The sequence below is a fragment of the Mobula birostris genome, chromosome X (genome assembly GCF_030028105.1).
Source record: "Mobula birostris isolate sMobBir1 chromosome X, sMobBir1.hap1, whole genome shotgun sequence".
NCBI lineage: Eukaryota > Metazoa > Chordata > Chondrichthyes > Myliobatiformes > Myliobatidae > Mobula > Mobula birostris.
In genome coordinates this window covers 70,121,891-70,135,571 of record NC_092402.1, presented here as the reverse complement: position 1 = coordinate 70,135,571, position 13,681 = coordinate 70,121,891, and the positions used below count along the sequence as shown (strand labels likewise).

General features: G+C 41.4%; 1 protein-coding gene across 4 annotated transcripts in view; it reads left to right on the top strand.

The window, feature by feature from the left end:
• The window catches only part of LOC140191373 (cysteine/serine-rich nuclear protein 2-like), a 103,035-nt gene that overhangs the window by 23,952 nt on the left and 65,402 nt on the right, over positions 1 to 13,681 (top strand). For 3 of the 4 annotated variants that reach the window (XM_072248733.1, XM_072248734.1, XM_072248730.1), the window contains exon 1: positions 8,542 to 8,844. The exons of the other annotated variant lie outside the window; for it this stretch is intronic. The gene's annotated coding sequence lies outside the window, so the exon portion shown is untranslated. Of the gene's footprint in view, positions 1 to 8,541; positions 8,845 to 13,681 lie in introns of those variants that run through there. 4 annotated transcript variants of the gene reach the window in all.

Here is a 13,681-nt window from a genome sequence, read left to right as displayed (position 1 = left end):
CTGTTTATAATTAACAGGTCTTTGATAGCACTTTCACTTTGGGAAGGATGCTTCAGATCTGGCTAATTCATCTGCATGGAAGCATTTCTATGCCTTCATTGGAAGAGGTTGATGAATTTGGCTTTAAAGGTGCTAGGTTTGAGAGTCATCCTCTCAGCTTACACCAGTGACATGCTCCTTATAGTCACATTTCTTCTTGACTTGTAGAGGAATGGTGAGTATTTTTTGGCTGCATTCTTCAAGAAATATTCCTGATTCCTTGTATTCAGTGTCTGATGCGCTCTATTTGCATGGAGCATCATGCACCTTTAATTGGGAGTCTACCTGAGCCCTGCCAAGGGAGCGTAGCTGGCAAAATGGCAGGAGCTGGGAGCAAAAGTCACCACTTGGCTAGGGCACTGGACAGAAGTGCTCTCTTACAGCGTCTGAGTGCTGGTCATAAACTAGCTGGTCATGCTGTGTTACCAGTTGGTCACTTTGGTCTTGTCCCCCTACTTTTGCTGCCAAGATCCAAAAGAAACTATTGTCATTTTTTCTGGGGAAAAAAAATACTGAGTCTCCTTCATTGTCTTGATATTCCTGTTGGAGGAGGGATTGACTGTACCCAGGTTGTGATTCTTTGGATGCTGTAGAGATACTGTACATGGAGCATCCTCCCAGATGATGTGCATTGGTGACAGCATCCAGGGCCACTGCCTTCAGAACAATATGCACCTCTCATTGGCAAGCATTACCTATGCTTCCTCTGAGAAGTTGCTCATCTTTCACCAGGACCTTGTCAGGGTCTGGGGCAAGGTTTTATCCACTAACAATGCTCCCTCACTGATGAAGAGGTGCACTCTGGCTTTCTAAATGTCTGAAATATGGGGATGAACCAGACGGTGAAGGAGTTTCCATTCAACACTAAAGTCACTAGTCAAAGCCTCGGGGACCCTTATCACTGTGGATATCAAGTGATCTAAAGGGTGTGGGATGATCCTGACTGAGCTGATCCCTGCTTCTCCTTAATTGCTCATCAGATCCAAATCCTTGGAGACAGTTTCACACAATTTGAGCTATTTTTCAGAAATGCACTCTTTGCTGTTCCACACCACACAACAGGTTTCCTGAATAGGCTTTGTTGCATTTGTCCACTTCCTCACCCTCATCTGCTATCCAAACACATTGTGGTGGTCTGACTTCCATCTGGCAATGACAGGGTCCCCAATACAAGTTTCTGCATGTGTGATTCTTCCCTGTTTACACTGGGAACCTAGGCTAGAGAATATTACATATAGGGTTGTGCAACAGGTTTTTAATCTTCATGGATACCAAAGCCACATAATTACTGTTGCCTGCTGGAGTCAGTGTTCCATGTATATTTGGAATGTGTGAGATTGCAATTCCCCTTTGACTATCTGTAGGGGTTGCTCCTTGACTTCTGGTTGCACTTCAGCCCCAAGCACCTGAACTTTGAACTCTGGGGTGGTGGTTATAGGATGGGAGTTGCAAGTTGGTCAGGGGACCTTTTTATCAGTCTGCTCCTAGTTGTGGCCAATCACAGATCCAGGCAACAGGCTGCTAGAGATTGCATCTGTGCTGACTACCTGCCCCTTGAGCACAACACTTTCACTGGAAGTTATCCATGATTGGTGACCAAGAAAGCAGAAGGGCTTGGATGTAAAGGATGTTTTAATTTTTTGTTATTTTCAATAAAGTTCCTTTTAGAACAAATAAACCCCAAATTGCCTGGATGGTAAGGCCAAATAAACAGATTAAAAAGGGAAAAAAACAAGTTAAATAAAGAATCAACTTCTTCAATCTTAAAAAAGAAAATAAAACCTGGGTTGGATAAGGAGTTAAGTTCTGTACAATGTCTGAAGCACCAAAAGCAGATAGAGGAGAGTGTAAAACTGGACAAACTGTAAAAACAGCATTGTACACAATCCAGCCAGTCCTAATGAATGGATTGGGTTACAATTGCTTCCTGAGTACATAAAGCCACTGGAGACTGTCAAGTTTATATTAATCACATACTGCTGTTTGACAGCCACTGTAGAACACACTTAAGGATTTCCTCTTTGGTGTTGGTGCCAGTTGCAAACTCAGTGATTGTATCTATCAAGCACTCCCTGTCTTTCTTCTCAGAGGTGAAGGTGACATTTTGCACTTGGTGGTAGTCACATCTTGTGCTGTTTAGTGCAAAATTAATTTTGTCCAGAATGTCCTTTAAGCGGTCTGCAATTTCCTGTTGGAAAATATTGAAAGGAGAAATCAAAGGAAGGTAAATATTCAAGCAAATAGTTGCATAAATCTGGACTTTTTGTTTTGGAGACTTTACTTGATGCCATTAAATTCTAAAGGCACATCACTTTCCTCATCCTATCCACATCTCTGCTGTTTAAAATGGAAAATAACTTAACTTAATTTCATTGAAGAATGACTTGCATTTTCTATAGCTTTTATTGCTGCTGAAGGACTCTCAAATGAGTACTGTGCATATCTATTACTGGGGAAAAATGCTGCAACCAATAGTAAGGTCCCACAGAACAATGAAATTGATGTTTAAGTCAGCAATGTTGCCAAGGCCATTATGTGGGAGTAATCTAATGCAATCATCATCATCATCATCCCAGCTCAATCCCACTAGTAGGACCCTCCGTTCAAATTCCTAGCTCATTTCAGATGTACTCAATGACCGTAGAAAATAATCTTTTGTTTCATAGTGTCTTTACTAACTTGCAAGCTAGTCTGTTTAGGAACATAAGAAGTAGGAGCAGGAGTCGGCCATCTGGCCTGTCAAGCCTATTCCACCATTCAATAAGATTTGGGTAAACTCAGCTACACCTACCTACCTTTTCCTCATAATTCTTAATCCCTCTGCTGTGCAAAAATCTATCTAACTGTGTCTTAAATATATTTAATTAGGTAGCCTCTACTGCTTCCCTGGACAGAGAATTCCACAGATTCACTACTCGCTGGCAAAACCGGTTTCTTTTAATCTCTGTCCTAAATCTATTCTCCAGAATCTTGAGGCTATGTCCCCTAATTCTAGTCCCACTTACTTGTAGAAACAACTTTCCTGCATCTATCTTATCTATACATTTCATAATGTTATATGTTTCTATAAGATCCCCTCTCATTCTTCTAAATTCTAGTGGGTATAGTACCAGGCATCTCAATCTCTCCTCATAGACTAAACCCTTTATTTCTGGAATCAACCAGGCGAACCTCCTCTGCACCACCTCTAAAGCCAGTCTATCTTTCTTCAAGTGGATGACCTTGCATTTACCAACATTATATTCCATCTGCCAGGCTTTACCCATTCACTTAACCTCCTGTATGTGTATCTCTCTGCATACTTTGTGCGATTTGCTTTTCCTCGCAATTCCCCTCTTCCAAATCATTAATGTATATCGTGAACAGTTGCAGACCCAACACTGACCCCTGTAGCACTCCAATCACCATTGACTGCCAACCAGAGCAACACCCATATATCCCAACTCTCTGCCTTTTCAAGTTCAAGTTTGTCATTCAAGCGTATACATGTATTCAGTCAAACAAAAATTGTCCTCTGGGACCAAGGTGCAAAACACAGTACATATATCACATAAAATAATATTAATGCAATAATATTAACAGATAATCAAAAAAATCTGTCGATATACAAGTTGACATAAGGTGCATATACGACACATGTAGTTAAATATACAACAGTATAATGCTACTGGTGCTGTACAGGGAGGTAGCAGGGTGTTCCGAAGTCTCTCAGTCTAGAGGAAGAAGCTGTTACCCTGCCTAACAGTCCTTGTTCTTAAACTGTGGTACCTTCTGCCTGATGGTAGGAGGTCAAAGAGATTGTGGCGTGGATGGGAGTGATCCTTGACAATGCTAAGGGCTCTGCGAACACAGTACTTCTGGTATATGTCTTGGATGGGGTGGAGAGAGACCCCTATGATTCTCTCAGGAGCCCTCACAAGCTGTTGCAGGGCCTTGCTGTCAGATGCCTTGCAAATCCCATACCAGACGGTGACACTCTCGATGGTGCTCCGGTAGAATGTGGTTAGAAGAGCGGGGCGGGGGGGGGGGGGGAGTGGGGAGCCTCACTCACCTCAATCTCCTCAGGAAGTGGAGACGCTGCTGTGCTTTCTTGACTAAAGAGATGGTGCTGAGGGACCAGGTGAGATCATCTGTGATGTGCACTCCAAGAAACTTGCTGCTCTTAACTATCTCCATGGAGCAGCTATTGATGTGCAATAGGGAATGATCAGCCTGCACCTTCCTGAAGTCTACAATTATGTCTTTAGTCTTGTCCACGTTGAGACTCAAGTCATTGTGTTCATATGAGTCCACAAGCTGCTCTACCTCCTCTCTGTATGCCGGCTCATCATTGTTGCGATGAGGCCAACCACTGTTGTGTCATCAACAAACTTAATAACATGGTTAGAGCTGTATCCGGCAGTACAGTCATACATCAGCATTGTGAACAACAGCGGGCTGAGTATGCAGCCCTGTGGGACGCCAGTGCTGAACATGATGGAGCTAGAAATTACGTTGCTAACATGGTTCTATTATTTAACCAATCCTCAATACATGCTAATATATTACCCCCAACTCTATGCATGCTTATCTTATGGATAAGTCTTTTGTGCACCACTTTATCAAATGCCTTCTGGAAGTCCAAGTATACAACATCCTTCTGTTCCCCTCTATCCACTACTCTTGTTGGTTCCTTAAGGTTGTCATAGCCGGGGTGGGTGGGAGGGGGTTAGTGGGGTGAATCTCCCACTACTTATTAAATGTTCCCAATAGCGTGCATCTCAAATAGCCTCTGACAACCAAGTCCAGCTTCTGGCCTTCACGTGTAGCTTAACTACTAAGCCCAGCAAACCATTTCTACTGACAGGTGAAGGGCAAAGGCAGGTTACTGGCCCCTTAAAACTCATCACTTTCGGCAGTTGGGGCTCATTAGCTGTGGTTGGTAGCTTATCTAGGAGAAGGAAAACTCTGATCTCAAAACTCTGCTATCTTGCAGCTATACCCACTCATGGGAAGGCTTTGGGAATAGCCCCCGAGGGAAAAATCCAGAGCTGGAGTCCCTAAGGCAGTCCTACATTGAGTTCAATGCTGGCTGGCAACTCTTGCTCGCCGCTGGTGCCAAATTGTACAGGTCTCAGCCGTTCCTTTGGATTCATCAGCAGTGTGGAGAGGGGGAGCCTGCTACATGGGCAACAGCTTGCTCTCCATATCATACCGCATATAACAGCTAGAATGCAACACCAATGGTCAATCCCAACCAATGGATGGCCTCAGCATCTGATCTTGTTATATTCTCAAAGAACTCCAGTAAGTTTGACAAACAGATGCCCTTCCTGAATCCATGTTGTCTTCCTGATGGAATTATTTCTATCCAGATGTCTCACTATTTCTTCTTTAACAATAACTTCAAGCATTTATCCAACTACAGACATTAAGCTAACAGGCCTATATTACCCACCTTTTGCCCGCATTATTTTTTTAAACAGTGGCATTACACTGACTGTCTTCCAATCTGCCGCGACCTCCCCAGAGTCCAGAAAGTTTTGGAAAATTATCACAAACACATCTACTGTAACTTCCACCATTTCTTTCAGTACTCTGGGATGTATTCTATCAGGACCAAGGAACTTGTCTACCTTTAAGCCCACTTGTTTGCTCATTGCTGCCTCTTTTGTGACAGCAATTGTATTGAGGTCTGCATCTCTCATTGCATCTAACATCTCTTTTTGGCATGTTAGACGTGTCCTCCACCGAGAAGACTGATTGTCATTCAAGGCCTTGGCCATTTACCTAATATTAATTCTCCCTTCTCATCTTCCAAGGGACCTACATTCACATTAACATTCTTTTTTGTTTTATATAATTATAAAAAAATTACTACTTGGGCTTCAGTGTTCTCATGCACCCTCCCCACACAATGACTTCCCACAAGCCCTGACTAATCATTTGTCCCTGCTGAAATAAAACAAAATTCTTTGAGTACTTTTGCACTCCCCTCTCCTCAAACAAGTAATTTAGAAGTTTACTGCATTTGCTAATTAAACACACAAATACAAAAAAAGACAGTATTCAAGGTCCAGAAGATGACCCAAAACCATCTTATCTGCATAGTGTGCAGTGGGCAATAAACAGCAACCTTTATAGCAATCCCTTGCATTGTTTCAATCCAACCCATCACAATGAAGCCTGATCTTCATGTATACTGATAATAATAGAAATCTGAATTTAATTGTTTTCCCTGGATACAGTATCAATAGCCTTGGTGGTACCGCTTGGTTTTTCAAGACACTTTTTGTTGGTAATTCATGTGTCTGAAGCAATCAAGAGGGTGAGAATCACTGCTGCCTGGTAAACCATAGAGTTTATGCCAAGCTTGAGGACTTAATCTTTGACCACCCTTCCTCAAATGGACAGAGGCTGCACTGTCCTCAGTGTGAAGATGAAAAACAGCAGGGGTGGGGTAGAAATACTGGCATGAGGTAGTTAGGCTGAATGGTCTGTTTCTGTGCATACCATGTAGGTTCAGTGGGAAAAGTTCTGTTCCTCCATCATGCTGTCGAAGTTCACGCCAGACTAACTTAGACTCATCATGCAGTTAATTCTCCTTCTCTGAAGTATGGTAGTTCTTGCCCTCAAAACTTTGCAGTAAAGTGAATTGATATTGTTAATATCCCTATAGTGCTCAATGCAGCATTACAGTAAGAGAGATTTAATCTTAAAATGTTTTAATTAAAATGCTTGTATTCCTTAATTTTCCCAGTGAGTTTGAATTAAAGCCTTTGTTGTCAATAAGGTATGCTTTTGTTTTCTGTTGAAATGGGGTGAATAATGAAGATAGCAGAAGGAATTAAAATGGCTACTAGAAATACCAAGCAGGTCAGCCAGCCTCTGAAAAGAGAAACAATGGATTAAAGATAATTGACCTGTAACTTTAACTCTGTTGCTTCAGACGTCGCATTTCCAGCATTTTCTGTTTTAAGTTCAGATTTCCACCATCTGTTGCATTTTGCTTTCGGAGCAACACAGGTAAATTGATGGAGGCGAGGGTGAAGGTAGGAATGATTCAGAGAAACACCAAATGATGTAGATTGATAAAGGCTACACTGGCCAAAATACTAGTCTTCCTGATTCCAGCCCATGTACTACCAGACAGGCAGCCACGAGGAGGGCTCAGGAGCGACCGCCCCGGTGGGACGTCTTCAGTAAATAAACTCACTAGTGTCCAAGAACTGCTGAGCAGTTAAAGACAAAATAAATCGACCCACATTTTCGGACTGTGGTTTTGGTGCTGTAACAAATGCTACTTCGCTGTTGGCTGTAGCTGGAATTATGCTGAAAGCCGCTCCTCCCTTCAGCGCTGGCTGTTTAACCGAAAACAAATATTACGAAGGTGTACACCGTCCACCCAAATATCATCCTTTTATCTTTGGGGCAACTGTTGTGATTTTTAAAAAAGATTGTTTTATTTTCTCTTGAAAACTGATCATATTTCCCATCGATATTTTTTACCTGTCTTGCTCTAGCCAGCTGCGCAGCCTCGATTTTTCCTATAATCCGTTGGATTGATGTGGAGAGCTCGCAAACACTTCCCTTGGGCGCCAGAAGTGTCTCCTCACTGCTATCCATGGACTAAACTTTGATGCAGCTAATAGAGGACAACAATCGCCGTTACAGAAAATGCAGCGTACGTTCGTTGACTTTTGCCTAACGGTGAATGTGAGGATGTGTTTATACCTTCAACCACGTGTCATGAATGGATGATTGTTTACCTGTGTTACCAGCAGCGTTGGCCAGAAATTGACGTGACTTTCGTCAGTGTGGATTTCACGGATGACAGGGGCTTTGGAGCGGCGGAGGCTTAGGGGAGATCTGATAGAGGTTTATAAGATTATGCGAGGCATAGATAGAGTAGACAGGATTTTTTCCCGGGGTAAAAATGTCTAATACTATCAGAGGGGATGTATTGAAAGTGAGGGGGGTAGGTTCAAAGGGAGGGGGGGGGAGCTTTTTTTACTCAGAGGATGGTGGATGATGGAATGCGTTGCCTGGTGTGGTGGTAGAGGCAAATACATTAGAGGCTTGCAAGAGACTTTTGGATAGGCACATGAATGTGAGGAAGATGGAGGGATATAGACATTGTGTAGGCAGGAGGAATTAGTTTTCGGCACAACATTGCTCCTGTGCTGTACTGTTCTATGAAGCTAACATGGGCAGTTTTCATTTAAGGTAATTGACACATTAACTGTTTCTTTCTCCACATTGCTGCCCGAGCTGCAGCATTTTCTGCTTTTACTTCGGATTTTCAATATTTGAAGGTCTTGGTTTTTATTCTACTGTTCTTTTCTCTGCTGCTGAAAAAGTGCCCAAAAAACACAAGCATCCGGATGAAGGTGGCGTACCACAACTCCCAGACCGCATTTGGGCACTTTCAGGCAGGCGCTCTGGTTATCCGCGTGACGTGACATCACGTCAATAAATAGCGGAGCTGAGACCAACGGCTTCCATTGTTACGTAGTAACGGTACTGAGGAGGGGCTGCGGCAAGTCAGTTCTGTTAACAGTTTTTACTGGCCCTCTCTAATATCAGTCAGCCCTCTTATCTTCAGGCCAATAACTGTCTACATCTTATTGATGAAAACAATCGTAAATATCTACACCGGCTTAAAAAAAGAGCACTTTCATTAACACGGATCTCTTTGGGAGAGGGGTTGTATGTATATTTTCTAAAGACTCCTCTGGAGAAAAGACTCGCCCAGTCAAGCGCCATTTAAATCCCTGTACAACTCTTAAATAGGAAGGCAATTAACGATTATAATCTACACTTAAGGTAGGGAAATTTATTTTCGCTTTTGAATGGTTATTAGTCTGTTATAATAGGGATATACGATCGCGCTCTATTTTTTTATGTTTAACGGTCGAGTGGGCTTGACACCGTTTGTGATGCGGTTTCCGGGATAGTCGCCGGTAAATTTTCGTTAGAGCCAGTGATGAGTTGATGTTAAACGTCACCACCTTATTGCTCTATTATTTAGCTTCTTGTAACGGCATTGACCATTCACTCAGTAGTTAGCCAAGTCTTTAAATCTAATTCTTTCATAGTTGCAGTTATTTTTAAAGTCAGCTGCAGTGTACTGCGTGCATTCTTCTGGTGATAGCTGGTGAAACATACAATATACGTTTGCTAACTTGGTGTTCTTATTTGAACCTCTACATATCTCTGTATTTTACATTTCTCTGTAGTAAGTATCGCTTTTTGTTCTGCCTCGATTGAAATTTACACTGATCTAATCTTTTAATGTAAGCTCACTAATAGTTAATTTGGTAAAATGTAAATACCGGTATTAAGGAGCTGTGGTTCTTTAAATGTATTATTGCCCACTGTGCGAATTAGATGGTTCTCCTCATGTTATAGATAAATTATGTATTTAAGGTATTAAGGAAATGTAATGGGAAGTATACTATGACACCACTGATAATTTCAGGGTTTGGTTTTATAATTTCTGTTCAAATGCTACTCATGCCTATTTGGCAATACTTAATTTTAATCTATGATCCTATTAAAGCTATTGCTAAAATGTCTGTAAGCTTTAACAGGAAGCCTGCAAAGAAACAACAACTTGCATTTAGGTGGTGCCTTTTGTAATAAAGTGTCACGAGCTTCATATGCATAAGCAAGTTCAAAAAAAATTGTCACTGTGCAACAAGAAATTAAGACCCAGATGCGGGGAAAAAGTTTTTAAGGAGTGTATTGATAAAAGGCATGAAGATAGAGGGAAAGCAGTAGCATGTGAATGCTGGAGGAACTTGGCAAGTGAGGCAGCATCTATGAATATCCTTCTAAGTTCCTCCAGCATGTTATGTGTGTTGCTCAAGATTTCCAGTGTTTGCAGAATCTTTCATGTTTATCTTTTGAATTGTATCTCAGTGATGCTGGCAAAAAAAACTTAAAGGTTACACATTTCAACTGCTTGTGAATGCAATGGATAGAGGAAAAAAATCTTTTGCCACTTGAACAATGGATGTGATGATTAGATGAGGTTAAAGCAGTACATTGTTGATATGGCAAGGTGGCACACTGCTAGTGGGCACCAATAATTTTGGCTTGACATTTTTCTCTGTACCACACTTGAATGCAGAGATACAGCCTTTTCCCAGAAGGAAGGATGACTCAGACACCTTTTGATACCTTTGGTGAACACATGCAATGTTGAGAAAAGGCAGCTTTCCAAAATAATACGATCAAATCTTTCTAATACAGGGAACCAAGGCAGATGGTACTGTTTTCACCAGATTACATGCAAAGAGAAAATCTGTGTTCAATTGTTAATCCATTTTTGTAACTTGCTAACTTAAAGGGTTAGTGGTGTCTCAACTTGCATTATTGCTTATTTTGACTATTGAATGTCATTGAAAGGCAGGAGAAAAATAATTCACTCGCTGTAGCCACTTGGTTTTGCATACAGTGTGTTTGGTTTGTCTTATCTGGAGTGTACTGTATTCAAGCCAAAAATAAAATGTGTTTTGATTTCCCCTGTCATATTGATGAGGAGAAACCTCTTGTCTGTTCTCTCCTCTCAATGACTGTTTATTGTGCATGCAAGACTTTGACTGTTCAACCTGACAGTCATCAGTGGTTATATCTATTTGCAAAGTCCACCGGTTGTGATGCAAGATGTGTAAGCTTCAATGCGCATAAGTGAGTATTTAAATTTGTGCCAAGGATTGCCCCCTCTTGCACACCGTGCCTTCCCAACCCCACGCCCCTGACCAACTTCCACGTAAGCCTTTGACTATTTAAGTAATTTATAATAAAAATCACCATTATCCAATGCAACAGGTCAATATTTCACACAACTGTTGTGGGAAATGATGGTTCTTGAATGTTTTTTTAAAAATGAAAGATCTTTGACCCAAGTTAAGAAGATTAACTGAATGAAGACAACGTGTGCCAATATAACATACTGCTTGTACAGATTCTTTGAGAGTGAAGACAAGTACTTGAGATTGTATACTGTATACATTATCTGACCATAAATGGAACTATTCGAGATTAAAACTCAGAACTTTCTTGTGTTGGGTGTTCTTGTCCCTTGAGTCGTAGAGAGGAGAGAACCAAAGATAAGCTTCCCTCATCTGTGTAAAAGGAGGAAAACAAAACACGTATTTTATTTTCGGTATCAATGCAGTACACTCCAGCCGATAAGCCAAACCAGGCGCTTTGTATACAAAACCAAGTGGTTACAGCAAGGTTTTCTTGTTTTTCTTCAAAGATTAAGATTAGCTTTATTTGTCACATGTACATTAAAAACAATGAAATGTGTCGTTTGCACGAATGACCAACACAATCCAAGGAAATGCTGGGAACAATCCTCAAGTATCATCATGCTTCTGGTGCCAACATAGCATGCCCACATCTTACTAACTCTAACCTATATGTCTTTGGAATGTGGGGGGAAACTGGAGTTCTCGAAGGAATCCAAAGTGGTCAAGAGGAGAACATTTAAGCTTCTTACAGACAGTGATGGGAATTGAAACCCAATTGCTGACTCTGTAAAGTGTTATGCTAACTACTATACTACTGTGCTCACTTGTTTCAGTAATTTCTTTTAAAGTTACAAATACAACCAATGCAACAGACGATGATTACTATTACCATCCAGACCAGTGATAAGAAATGTTGTGTGATGACTTAAGTGTATAATTGGGCAAGAGTTCAGAGCACTCAAACTCAAGTTGAGAAGCAAATTCAAAGCAACAAAGGCAATCTGGGGAAACATTTCTCTGCAATGCCTGCAATGTGTTGTTTTGGTGGGGTGGCAAAGGCAGATGTGTGGCTTTCTGAAGGGAATTGAATCAGTAAGAATTACAGGACCCAGTGGGTTGGTTGGGTGGGGGGGGGCGGTCATGGACAAAGGACAAGCTGTGCTTCTCATGTGAAGGGCCAAATGCCCTTGTGTAGTGACTGCTTATTCGATAGTGCATATCTGCCTTTTTCTCTTTAACAATAAAAATTGGTGACAATATCCAAGAGTTGAATGTTAGCATTCTTAATGGATGTTGTAACTTTACATTCATTCCTCCCTGCTCCCTGAAGAAAATTGCCCTCTGTATCTTTAAACTTAAATCATCCATTTCCTGATGCTATTTGATTTTGCACTCATTGGCTGTGTTGTTGGTCTTGTGTGTTTAAATAAGTAAAATGCATAGTCCTCCAAAAGATCGAGCCCCTTCTCCTTCCCCACCCAGTCATTTTTGTTGTCTGAAAAGAGCAAGAAGAGAGTGAAATATTCTTGGGGTGGATGTAGGGGGAAAATGTTCTCTCCAAACCAGTCCAGGAAGATGACATTGAACCCCCTTCATCCCCACTCCATGGTTCTTGAAATTCTACATCAATCAGGCCAAACTGGCACAATACAACTTACCTTAAGAGTTGTAACTACATTGAATCAATAGCGTGAAGCTCAGATCAGAATTAGAATCAGATTTACTATCAGCGACATGTGACGTGAAATTTGTTAACTTAGCAGCAGCAGTTCAATGCAATACATAATCTAGCAGAGAAAAAAATAATAGATAAAATAAAACATAATAAATAAACAAGTAGGTCAATTATGTATATTGAATAGATTAAAAAACTCTGCAAGAACAGAAATACTGTATATCTTAAAAAGTGAGGTAGTGTCCAAAGCTTCAATGTCCATTTAGGAATCGGATGGCAGAGGGGAAGAATCTGTTCCTGAATCACTGAGTGTGTGCCTTCAGGCTTCTGTATCTCCTACCTGATGGTAACAGTGCGAAAAGGGCATGCCCTGGGTGCTGGAGGTCCTTAATAATGGATGCTGCTTTTCTGAGACACTGCTCCCTAAAGATGTCCTGGGTACTTTGTAGGCTAGTACCCAAGATGGAGCTGACTAGATTTACAACCGTCTGCAGCTTCTTTTGGTCCTGTGCAGTTGCCCCCCCCCACTCCCCAATACCAGACAGTGATGCAGCCTGTCAGAATGCTCTCCACAGTACATCTATAGAAGTTTTTGAGTGTATTTGTTGACATACCAAATCTCTTGAAACTCCTAATAAAGTATAGCTGCTGTTTTGCCTTCTTTATAACTACATTAGTATGTTGGGACCAGGTTAGATCCTCAGAGATCTTGACACCCAGGAACTTGAAGCTGCTCACTCTCTCCACTTCTGATCCCTCTTTGAGGATTGGTATGTGTTCCTTTGTCTTCCCCTTCCTGAAGTCCACATTCAGCTCTTTTGTCTTACTGACGTTGAGTGCCAGGTTGTTGCTGCAGCACCACTCCACTAGTTGATATATCTCGCTCCTATACGCCCTCTTGTCATCACCTGCATTACCAGATATCTTGGGCTCTTCTGCAATCCTAATCAATTAACCTAGCCTGAAATTCCAGGGAAAGAAGTTTGTAGTCAGCTGCTTAAATGACCTCTAGTTCTCTCAATCTCAATGGACCCTTGAGAATGTGACTTCTTGGTTTTAAAGCCAGAGGTTTTAGAATAAATGCAAAGAGCTTGATATATGTCAGCCTTTTTGGTTCTTCTCTGTGTGCTCTCTGGCTGCAAATCCTTGGAAATATGTTCCCTGTTCAAACAATGTGCTGGCTCTGCAGCAAGCACTTGCCATTTGCACTTTGCTCCCTGCAGCT